The sequence below is a fragment of the Equus asinus genome, chromosome 3 (assembly GCF_041296235.1).
Source record: "Equus asinus isolate D_3611 breed Donkey chromosome 3, EquAss-T2T_v2, whole genome shotgun sequence".
NCBI classification, from domain to species: domain Eukaryota; kingdom Metazoa; phylum Chordata; class Mammalia; order Perissodactyla; family Equidae; genus Equus; species Equus asinus.
Window position 1 is genome coordinate 82,209,369 of NC_091792.1, and position 9,026 is coordinate 82,218,394.

At 44.5% G+C, this 9,026-nt stretch overlaps 1 protein-coding gene across 3 annotated transcripts in view; it reads left to right on the plus strand.

Moving 5' to 3' along the window:
- LOC106827761 (all-trans-retinol dehydrogenase [NAD(+)] ADH4) overlaps window positions 1-3,351 on the plus strand; it is a 38,097-nt gene extending 34,746 nt beyond the window's left edge. For all 3 annotated transcript variants that reach the window (XM_070505311.1, XM_070505312.1, XM_070505313.1), the window contains one exon: window positions 3,157-3,351. The gene's annotated coding sequence lies outside the window, so the exon portion shown is untranslated. The remainder of the gene's footprint in view (window positions 1-3,156) is intronic.
- Window positions 3,352-9,026: the final 5,675 nt, after the last annotated feature.

Here is a 9,026-nt window from a genome sequence, read left to right on the forward strand (position 1 = left end):
TTACAACTTAATTAGCAACCTGGGATGACTAATACAACTTTGAAATGAGCTAACTTCCACCAGAAAATTAGTTATTTATTTACAAGATACAATTTGTGCTGCTTTTTATTTTCAATCAACAGCTTACCATTGGATATTTCACAAGTATTTCTAGTCACCAAACATTCATTAAGTGACTAATGGCAACACTGTGCTGGTCTCACTGCAGAAACAGAGTTGAATGTAAGCACTGTCTTCAGGTCACTCGTGGTCCTGGACTGGAGCATACGGCACTGCATACCCAAGTAACCCCAATTTAGGGCTGGCTATGATGTCTGGTCAGAAGACCCCAGACTCCGCCTTCAAGGCCTGGAGAGCTCCTTTCTCACTGGGAGGTGGGGGAGCCTCGGAGGGGCCACCCCTGAGCTGGGCCTGGGAGCTGATAGAGCTGCGACCTGACGTCTGGGGAACAGGCGCCGTAGAAATGGGAACTGTGTACAAGAGCCCATAGAAGACAGAACAAAACTTGCCTGTAGTAATCAGCAAACCATCCAGTCTGCAAGGACCCGATTGTGTTTCCGGAGGGCAGTGAGTGTAAAGTCCTGATCGCAGAATGGTTTCTGTGGAAACAAGTAAGAGTGCGAGAAGGCTGAATCTAAAGAACACTGGGTTTCCCTAGGATATTATCTTGCCTTTCCTGGGCCTCCCTCTGCGACATTGCTGTGAAGTCCCACCCACTAGTAACTGACAGGAATCAACAGGAGCTTGGTTGAAGTTATTGACGTGCGCTGAGTAGACTGACTGAAATCAGCCGAGTTCCAAACCACCTGAAAAACACACGTGTTGGGTTGTTTGAGCTTGAAGCCGCTTTGCAACTCTGTGACGACAGCTGTGTTTCTATGTATTTGGAGTTCAGAGCTGAGGAGACCAGGATTATGGGTTCTAGAGCGCTGTGACCCAAACAGATTTATAGCGAGAGAGTATTGAAATCCATCGATCTCTAGTCCGAGAAAAACAAGAGACAGTCCCCACATTACTGACAGTGGACTAGAAGCTTCACCTTCATAGGAAAAGGAAAAGCATGCTGAGGGTTTAGCAAAATTGCAGGATTGTTCTCCATTTGCAGCATGAATCTCACACAATGTTTCATACAACGGTGTATGTGAGAAAATCTAAACTGAAAGTTGGAGAACACATAGATTGTCAAGCATTTTTAACTTAGTATTCTCAAAAAAATTAAATACCAAGGTCACCAAAATTGTGGGCGGAAATGCAAAAGGTAGATCTAATTTCCTGAGGAGATGAGATAGGCATGGGTGCTAACTGGATGGCGAGCTTGCATTTATTTATCAGATGGCCACTTTTGCAGAGTGCACAAGCACATCAAAAGATCAGAAAAGCTGCCATTCCGGCCCTTCACGTTAACTATGACTAATGGGTGGAGACTGCGAATAAGCCCCAGATCTTAATTTACAATCGTCATCTTCATTATCTTGAAACTAATTTCCCAACTTGATCCTGAAAGAAGGCAGTTTGCTCCAGCTTATTCACAAAGTCCTCAGGCAATCTTGCTGACTTGGACCATCAGGCAATGTTACTTCTCTTTATATTTGTTTTATTGGAATTGGCTCGATAATTATTTATGATTTAGGAACATTAGGCTTTGGCACCAATGGTAAATAAATTAACTTGACCCTTTGTAATATTTACAGTGTATGTGGTAATACAACATAACAGGGGGCAATGAACCTGAGATAATCTTTCCTGAGGAAAAAAATGCAGACCAAGCCTCTGGGTTTTACACAAAGACCCCTGGGCTGGATGATTATTAACCCTCCCCGCCCACCAGCAGGGGCCATTTATAGAAACCTCTGTGCAGAGGGACCTGTTGAACTTAGCTTTTATAGGGTAGGAGCAGTTGTGACCTCTGAGGTCATTTGGCTGTCACCTTTGCTTTATGAGAAAGAAAATCAAAACCCAGGGCCGTGCAGTGCAGTGACCACCAGGATCACTTAGCCAGTGTCCAGCTGAGCAAATTCTCCTGCACTCTTACTGCTCTTTCTCTACATCTTCTATTCTCCTCTCACGACTTGTCATTGCACCCTTGCACACAATCCGTCAACCACACTGAGCTGCCTCCAGTCTTCCCCCAGTCCCTGCCCCTCAAAGGATGGCACAGGCTCCCTTGTGTCTGAGGCTTCACACACCTATTTCCTTGTCCTAGAAACCATCGGTGCCCAAAGCCCACCCCCTCCACACTCCACGTTCCTTAACTCCCAGCCATGGTCCAAATCACAGTTTAGCAAGGCCTCCGAGCTCCCAGAATTCGAGGTGGCATACACTTCCTCTCTGTTCCCATTGCACCTGCGGCTTCCCCCGTTATGACATGGCCAACACTGTAATCTACCTACCTGATTAGTGATAAGCTTGCAACATTAGACTGTGGGTTTTTTGAATATCTCATTCATCATTGCTACCCCAACATCAAGCACAATGCCTGAAACATGGGAGTTGCGCAGTAACACAATTTTGTTGAATGAATGAATAAATAAGAACAAGAATTAATGAGCCAAGGGCCCTAAGACAAACGCGTTCAGAGCAGAGGAATTAGAATACTGCACACATCTGGGGAGGCTGTCAATGTACAATGTGCAATGCCTATTATTCTTCCTAACAGAGAACTCTTTCACAGCTATTGAAAGTGCAGGTGTAGCACCACAGCAGATGAGGAACAAAACTAGGAAAACACCATTTGAAGTGGAATACTGGGATGGGCCCCAGGAAGCCACTCACCACGAGAAAACAGAGAGAGGCTAGGGGAGTCCCCCTTTCCCACCAGCACAGCTCATGGCCCGAGGAAGGGCGATTAGAAGTCATGGAGTGAGGAGACTCTAACTGTGGGCCCAAATGAGATGGCTGCTCAGGGCTCACAAGCTGTCTTCCCTTATGTTTGCCTCCATTACCCAAATCAGACCCCAGGGTTGCCAGTTACCCACGGACTTGATTCAGGAGACGTTCTCTGGTGCCTGTGGGGGAAACAGGGAGATAAATGTAGAGATAACAAATGGGCATAGGTAGACAATTTGTCTTTTAAAAAACTCACACTGTGATTATTTTGTCCTAGCCCATTTATGCAAGGAAGTCAGTCGTTTCCATGTTTGATTTCTTGTGTTTCAGCATCCGCTGCGTCCTCTCGTTTTGAGATCCCAGATAGTAAAAATGGAGCATGAACATGCACAGCAGCGCTCTTTTCTGCCTTTTTCAACACTTTGATGACTAATTTGCAACATGTCGAACCCAAGATTGGAAAGAGGGCCCTTCTGGAATTTTAGAAATGGAACAAGTATAATAAAATAAACTACTTGGAAACTGACGTTTACATTTCAGCCAAACACTTGAAGAGAAGAATGAAGAATTAGTGATGAAAAGGGTTTTCTATCCATGCTAATGATCTGATTTCACTTTATAGTTGTTATATTATGAATAAGCCTCAATGGACAGCTTGTAATTTTTGAAAGTCTATTTTCAGTATGGAATCCTTCTCCAGTGTTCTACACGTGGCTGAGTTGTCCTGTTATGGAAAGAACTTCTACCCATAGTCTGCCTTCATGGGCAAGTAGTGGGAAGAAAGGTAACTAACTCTTTGAGTGTGAGCCTGACATACATTGGGCCATATTTTCCTAGCTGGACGATGGAAGGGTTGATAACTATGCTTCAAAACTGGTAAAACTCCATGACACTCAATCTTACCTGCCTTTCTCAAACAAAAACAAATCTTTCCATTTCTTCTCAATATGCTGTTCTCACATGGTAGGCCTGCAGTTTTGGGGACAGAGCTGAGCCATTGCTCATTCCCTTTCTCTGCTCCATTTCCCCAGCCTGTGATTGAATAGTTAAATCTGGCCACTGATTACAAATGTAATTTGGTGCCAAATGGCTGTGGTTTTGCGGTATTCATCAACCAGAACCATGGAATAAAGAGAGGGTGGCAGGCAGGACTCAGGCAAAAAATTGACACTCAAATTCTTTAATGATAGCAGAGTCACAAAAATTATAAAGAATTAATTGTTGGCTCTACTCTTTGGCTATATCTTTGGCTAGATTATGTGAAAGACATTCCTGGTAGGAAACCCCAAGAAATGTAAAATAATATGCAACAAAAATCCCCTCAAATCCATGTTTGACCTAAAAAGAGGGAGGGTGGTGCTCCAGGGGAGCAGGAAGGCAAATTAGCAATGGGCAGTGAAGTTGCATCTGACCTCATGGCTTTTACTGATCCAAGAACCGGTGTGGTGGGGTAATAAGGGCAAAGCAAGGAACATGCAGCCTTGGAGCTGGCTCAATGTGGGGAGCTGGAATGGAAACTCATGCACACCCCACATCTTCCAAGGGCTATGACCTCAAATAAACCAGAGGGGCTAGTAAATATTCCACCCACGGCAAAAGGAAACAACAGGGACTATTTTTTTTAATAGCCTTAGAGAGGGAAAATTCTCGTATCATATTTTGTGAAAATGTTCCCGGGCCCTGGGTTCTTGTCCCCCAGGATAGAAATCAAGAGACACAACAAACGGGAGTAGACAAGTAAAAGTTTATTAGCTTCTGCACAAGGGAGGCACAAGGGGGCCTGTGTGGAAAGGAACAGGGCAGGTGACCCGGTCCTTAGGGAGCAGGATCATGAGGCTTTTATTAGGCAAAGGCTGGGCAGGAGTGCCTTGTCACAGCATGTAGAGGTGGGATTGTGCTTGCGTCTGCGCTGTTGTTCGACATGCCACCTCCTGTGTAGCATGTATCATTAGCAGGCCAGCTCTCCCTCCCTGGGTGTGACTTCTACTATGCTCATGGGGCTAGGGTCACCTTCAGGGGACTCCTGGGTGCTCGGGCTCATGCGTTGGGCAGGAAAGTCCCGAGGCTGCAGAATGTGGATCTTGGTGGCCTCCATCTGATTCCCCCAGCTTGTAGATGTGTTAGGGGCCTTATCTTGTTAGGCCAGGGTCTTGCAGATGACCCCGTCTCCTTAGGCTGGTTCCTGCCTCAAAAATATATATGCCCTCAGATGAATTCAATTGGAATTTATTCTAACTGATTGGTAGTTAGAAACCCCAAGCCAGGGAATTTTATTGTAATGGTTCTAAGTAGGTCACATTCTAGGTCACCTGACTAAAAATATCTTTTGAGATTGTGAATCAGAAGTTCAATCAATTCAAAACAAGTCATGAAAGGACAAAATGAAAAGGGGTAGAAAAGGCAGAATGAAAAGAAAGTAAGGAAATATATCAAGACTTCTAAAAATATCAGCATTCAAAATAACGTGAATGGATTAAACTCACTAGTACAAAAGAGAACTGCAAATAAATGTTAGACTCTAATAAGCAGGTTTATTGTTAGTAGTAACATGTATAATATGATCTTTAATATTTAATAATTATAATATTAAATGATAATATAAGTAAGTAAATATATCAAGTTTGTTTTAAATCAAGTGTTTGGCCGTAAAACAGATACAGGTACAAAGGGAGCCTGGCAGAATTGTTGTGGCTGAAATGCTCACAGACCAAGAAGACCATGGCAAGACGACTAGGAGCCAGCAGAATGTTGCTCCCACTGGTCAAATTTAGGACAATTCAAGCATCAAAAGAATAATATCTTTCATTGATGATGACACATTGAATTTTTAAAGATGATTTCATAGAGGACTTCCACCATGGGAAGACGGAATAGACATGTTCATTAGTCCTTCCAATAAGTACAATAAAAAATCCTGGACTTCATACATAAAACAAACCTAAGAAGACTCAGAAAGCTGGAGAGAAGAAGGCAGAAAGGCTAGAGACCTGAGATCCGAGGCAGCATATGGGTGTGAGCTCCTTGGGTCCTCCTTATGCCTCATGTATCCCAGACTTGGAGCTGAAGAAGCCAGAAACCTTGAAACGCCCACGGGCGCAGACGAGAAGAGGCCCCAACCAAAGCCTCCTCTCTCGAGCCAGAGAGTTAGGGAGGGGGCAGCCTGGCAGGACACAGATCTCTTAGACAATAACCGCTCTAACCCCACCAAACGCCATGGAGAACCCTGGCCTCAGCCGCACCCGTGAGGCAAAGTCGCAGGAGGGAGCTTAGGCTTCCACCTTCAGACTGTAAAGAGACCCCAGACCCCCACCCACCCACCAGGTGCTGTCAAAGAAGGCAAAGGAAAGATCTGGGAATTTCAACCCTTGTTTTGGCTAGTGCCATCAACTCCTTAGTGACCCAGGGGACAAGAGAGCAGGACCCTGCACAGTCTTCTTGCACCATCCTCTCATCTCCTGGGCCTGTATCAGACAATGCTCTGCTATTATTCACTGGGTTTTCACGACCAATTTTTTTGGAAGTGGGTGGCCAGGTCCTTCTTCCTAGTCTGTCTGGGTCTGGAAGCTCCACAGAAACCTGTCCACCCTGGTAGTATTTGAAATATTGGTGGCATAGCTTTCAGCATCACAGCAACACAGCCACCACAGGATGACAACCAACAGGTGGGTGGTGTGGTTTCCTGACAGAAAGTGAACCTGGGCCATGGTGGTGAGAGTGATGAATCTTAACCACTGGACCAGCACGGCTGGCCATTTCAACCCTACCTTGTGGTAATGAGCACCCAGCACACAGTATCACTGGCAGCCTAGTCTTCCATGCACACCCCGCAGTAATGCGGTGCCCCCACCCGCTGTTCCCTAAGGTGTTGTTAGAGGAGGCCTGGTGAAGTGGCAGAACTCACACCACCCAACAATAATGAGGCTGCTCTTCCACACACACGCCCCACCCGCTCACTCCCCAAAGTGTCCATACAGGCCATTGGGTAGCAGTAACAAGACACAACTATCTTTCCAACCAGGGAGGTGTCAGTGGAATCCTAGTGGGGAGTTGGAGTTCTCACCTCTGCCCGGAGGTAATCAGGAGCAACACCCCCCTCAGGAGTTGCTGCAGGCTGAGTGGGGAACCTGAATTCTACCCCTGCTCACAGCAATGAGACAGTCTCCCCTTCCCCTGCCAGAAACAGCTGGTTTATCAGAGAGGACTTGGGAAAGAGCGTCAGCTAGGAGGGCGCTTCCTGGACTCCAAATAAATCTAACGCTGACTTCAAAACTAGCACTTCGAAGGAATCCAAGCTGAATTATATCAGCCACTCGAGCAATTTATGCTCCAGGCATTGTTGCAAAGAATAAAGCAATCAACTAACAACTAGTAGAGCTTAACAGGCAGGCGTGGCAGGGAAACAGCCACACTGAGTCACGGCAAAACCACTGTCCTCCCAGGGTGACCGTGACCATACCGGGGCTGTGTGCCCTAAGGAGCAGCTTCACAGACTTCCACTGGGGCGGGGGGATAGAATTTACTAAAACATTTCTTCTAGTCACTAAAAACAGAAATAAGCCAATACCGATCCCAAAGGGAGAGATCAGTACCCAGAATTGCTACAATATATTATCTAAAACGTCAAGTTACAAACAAGAAAAATCACGAGACATGAAAGAAACACGCACTCTTATCCATATACCAGAGAAGAAGCAAGCAAAAGAAACTGCCTGTAAGCATGACTAGGTGCCAGGTTTAACAGCCTTTAAAATGCCATTATACGTATTTTCAGAGAACTAAAGGAAAGCATAAGTAAGGAGTTAAAGGAAGGCGTGATGATGATGTCTCATCAATAGAGAACATCATTGAAAAGATGGAAGTTATTTAAAAAGAGGAAGGAGGAGGAGGACCCAATGGAAGTTCTGGGGTTAAAAAGTATGAAAACTGGAAAAAAGTTTCATGAGAGGGGCTCAACAATGAATTTGAACTGGCAGAAGAAAGAATCAGCCAATATAAAGACAGATCCATACATTATGCAACTTGACCAACAGAGAATAAAAGGGAATAAAGAAAAATGGACAGAGCCTCAGAGAAACGTGGGACACCATTAAATGGAGCAACATATGTGTAATGGAGTGCCGAAAGGAGAGGCAGGAGACAAAGAAGCAGGAAAAAGTATTTTAAGCAATAAAGGCTGAAAAATTACGAAATATACAGTCCTACGTTGCTTAGCGATGGGGACACGCTCTGAGAAATGCATTGCTAGGTGGTTGCATCATTGTGCAAACATCACAGAGTGCACTTACACGAACTTAGGTGGTACAGCCCACGGCACAGCTGGGCTGTAGGGTGCAGCCTGTTGCTCCTGGGCTGCAAACCTGTGCAGCATGTTACTGGACTGAACACTGCAGACAGTCGTAACACAGTGCTAAGTGCTTGTGTGTCTAAACATATCTAAACATAGCAAAGGTAGCGTAAAAATATGGCATAAAAGATAAAAAATGGCACACCTGTATAGGGCACATACCACGAATGGAGCTTGCAGGAATGGAAGTTGCTCTGGGCGAGCCAGTGAGTGAGTGGTGAGTCATGTGAAGGCCTAGGACATCACTGGACACTCCTGTAGACTTCATCCACCCTGCACACTTGGGCTACACTAAATTTATAAAAAAAAAATTTTTCTTTCTTCAATAAGAAACTAAACTTAGCTTACCAAGACTGTTTTATTTTATCAACGTTTGGATCTTTTTAATTTTTTCACTCTTTTGTAATAACACTTAGCTTCAAACACAAACACATTGTACAGCTGTACAAAAATATTTTTTTCTTTGTATCCAAATTCCATAGCCTTTTTCTACTTTTGAAATTTTTTTTACTTTTACTTATTAAACTTTTTTGTTAAAAACTAACACACATTAGCCTGGGCCTACACAGGGTCAGGATCATCCATACCACTGTCTTCGGCCTCCATATCTTGTCCCAGTGGAAGGTCTTCATGGGCAGTAACACACGTGGAGCTGTCATCTCCTATGATAACAATGCCTTCTTCTGGAACACCTCCTGAAGGACTTATTTTCTATTTTCACCATAGATTTGTTTGTAAGCAGAAAATGCACCACGAACATTACTCTCTATTAGTGGAAACCTTTCAGTGTTGGGAAGTTTATGTGTTCAAACTTTTTAAGGAGCTTGTTGAGGTCTGCAAATGCTTCTGCTAAACC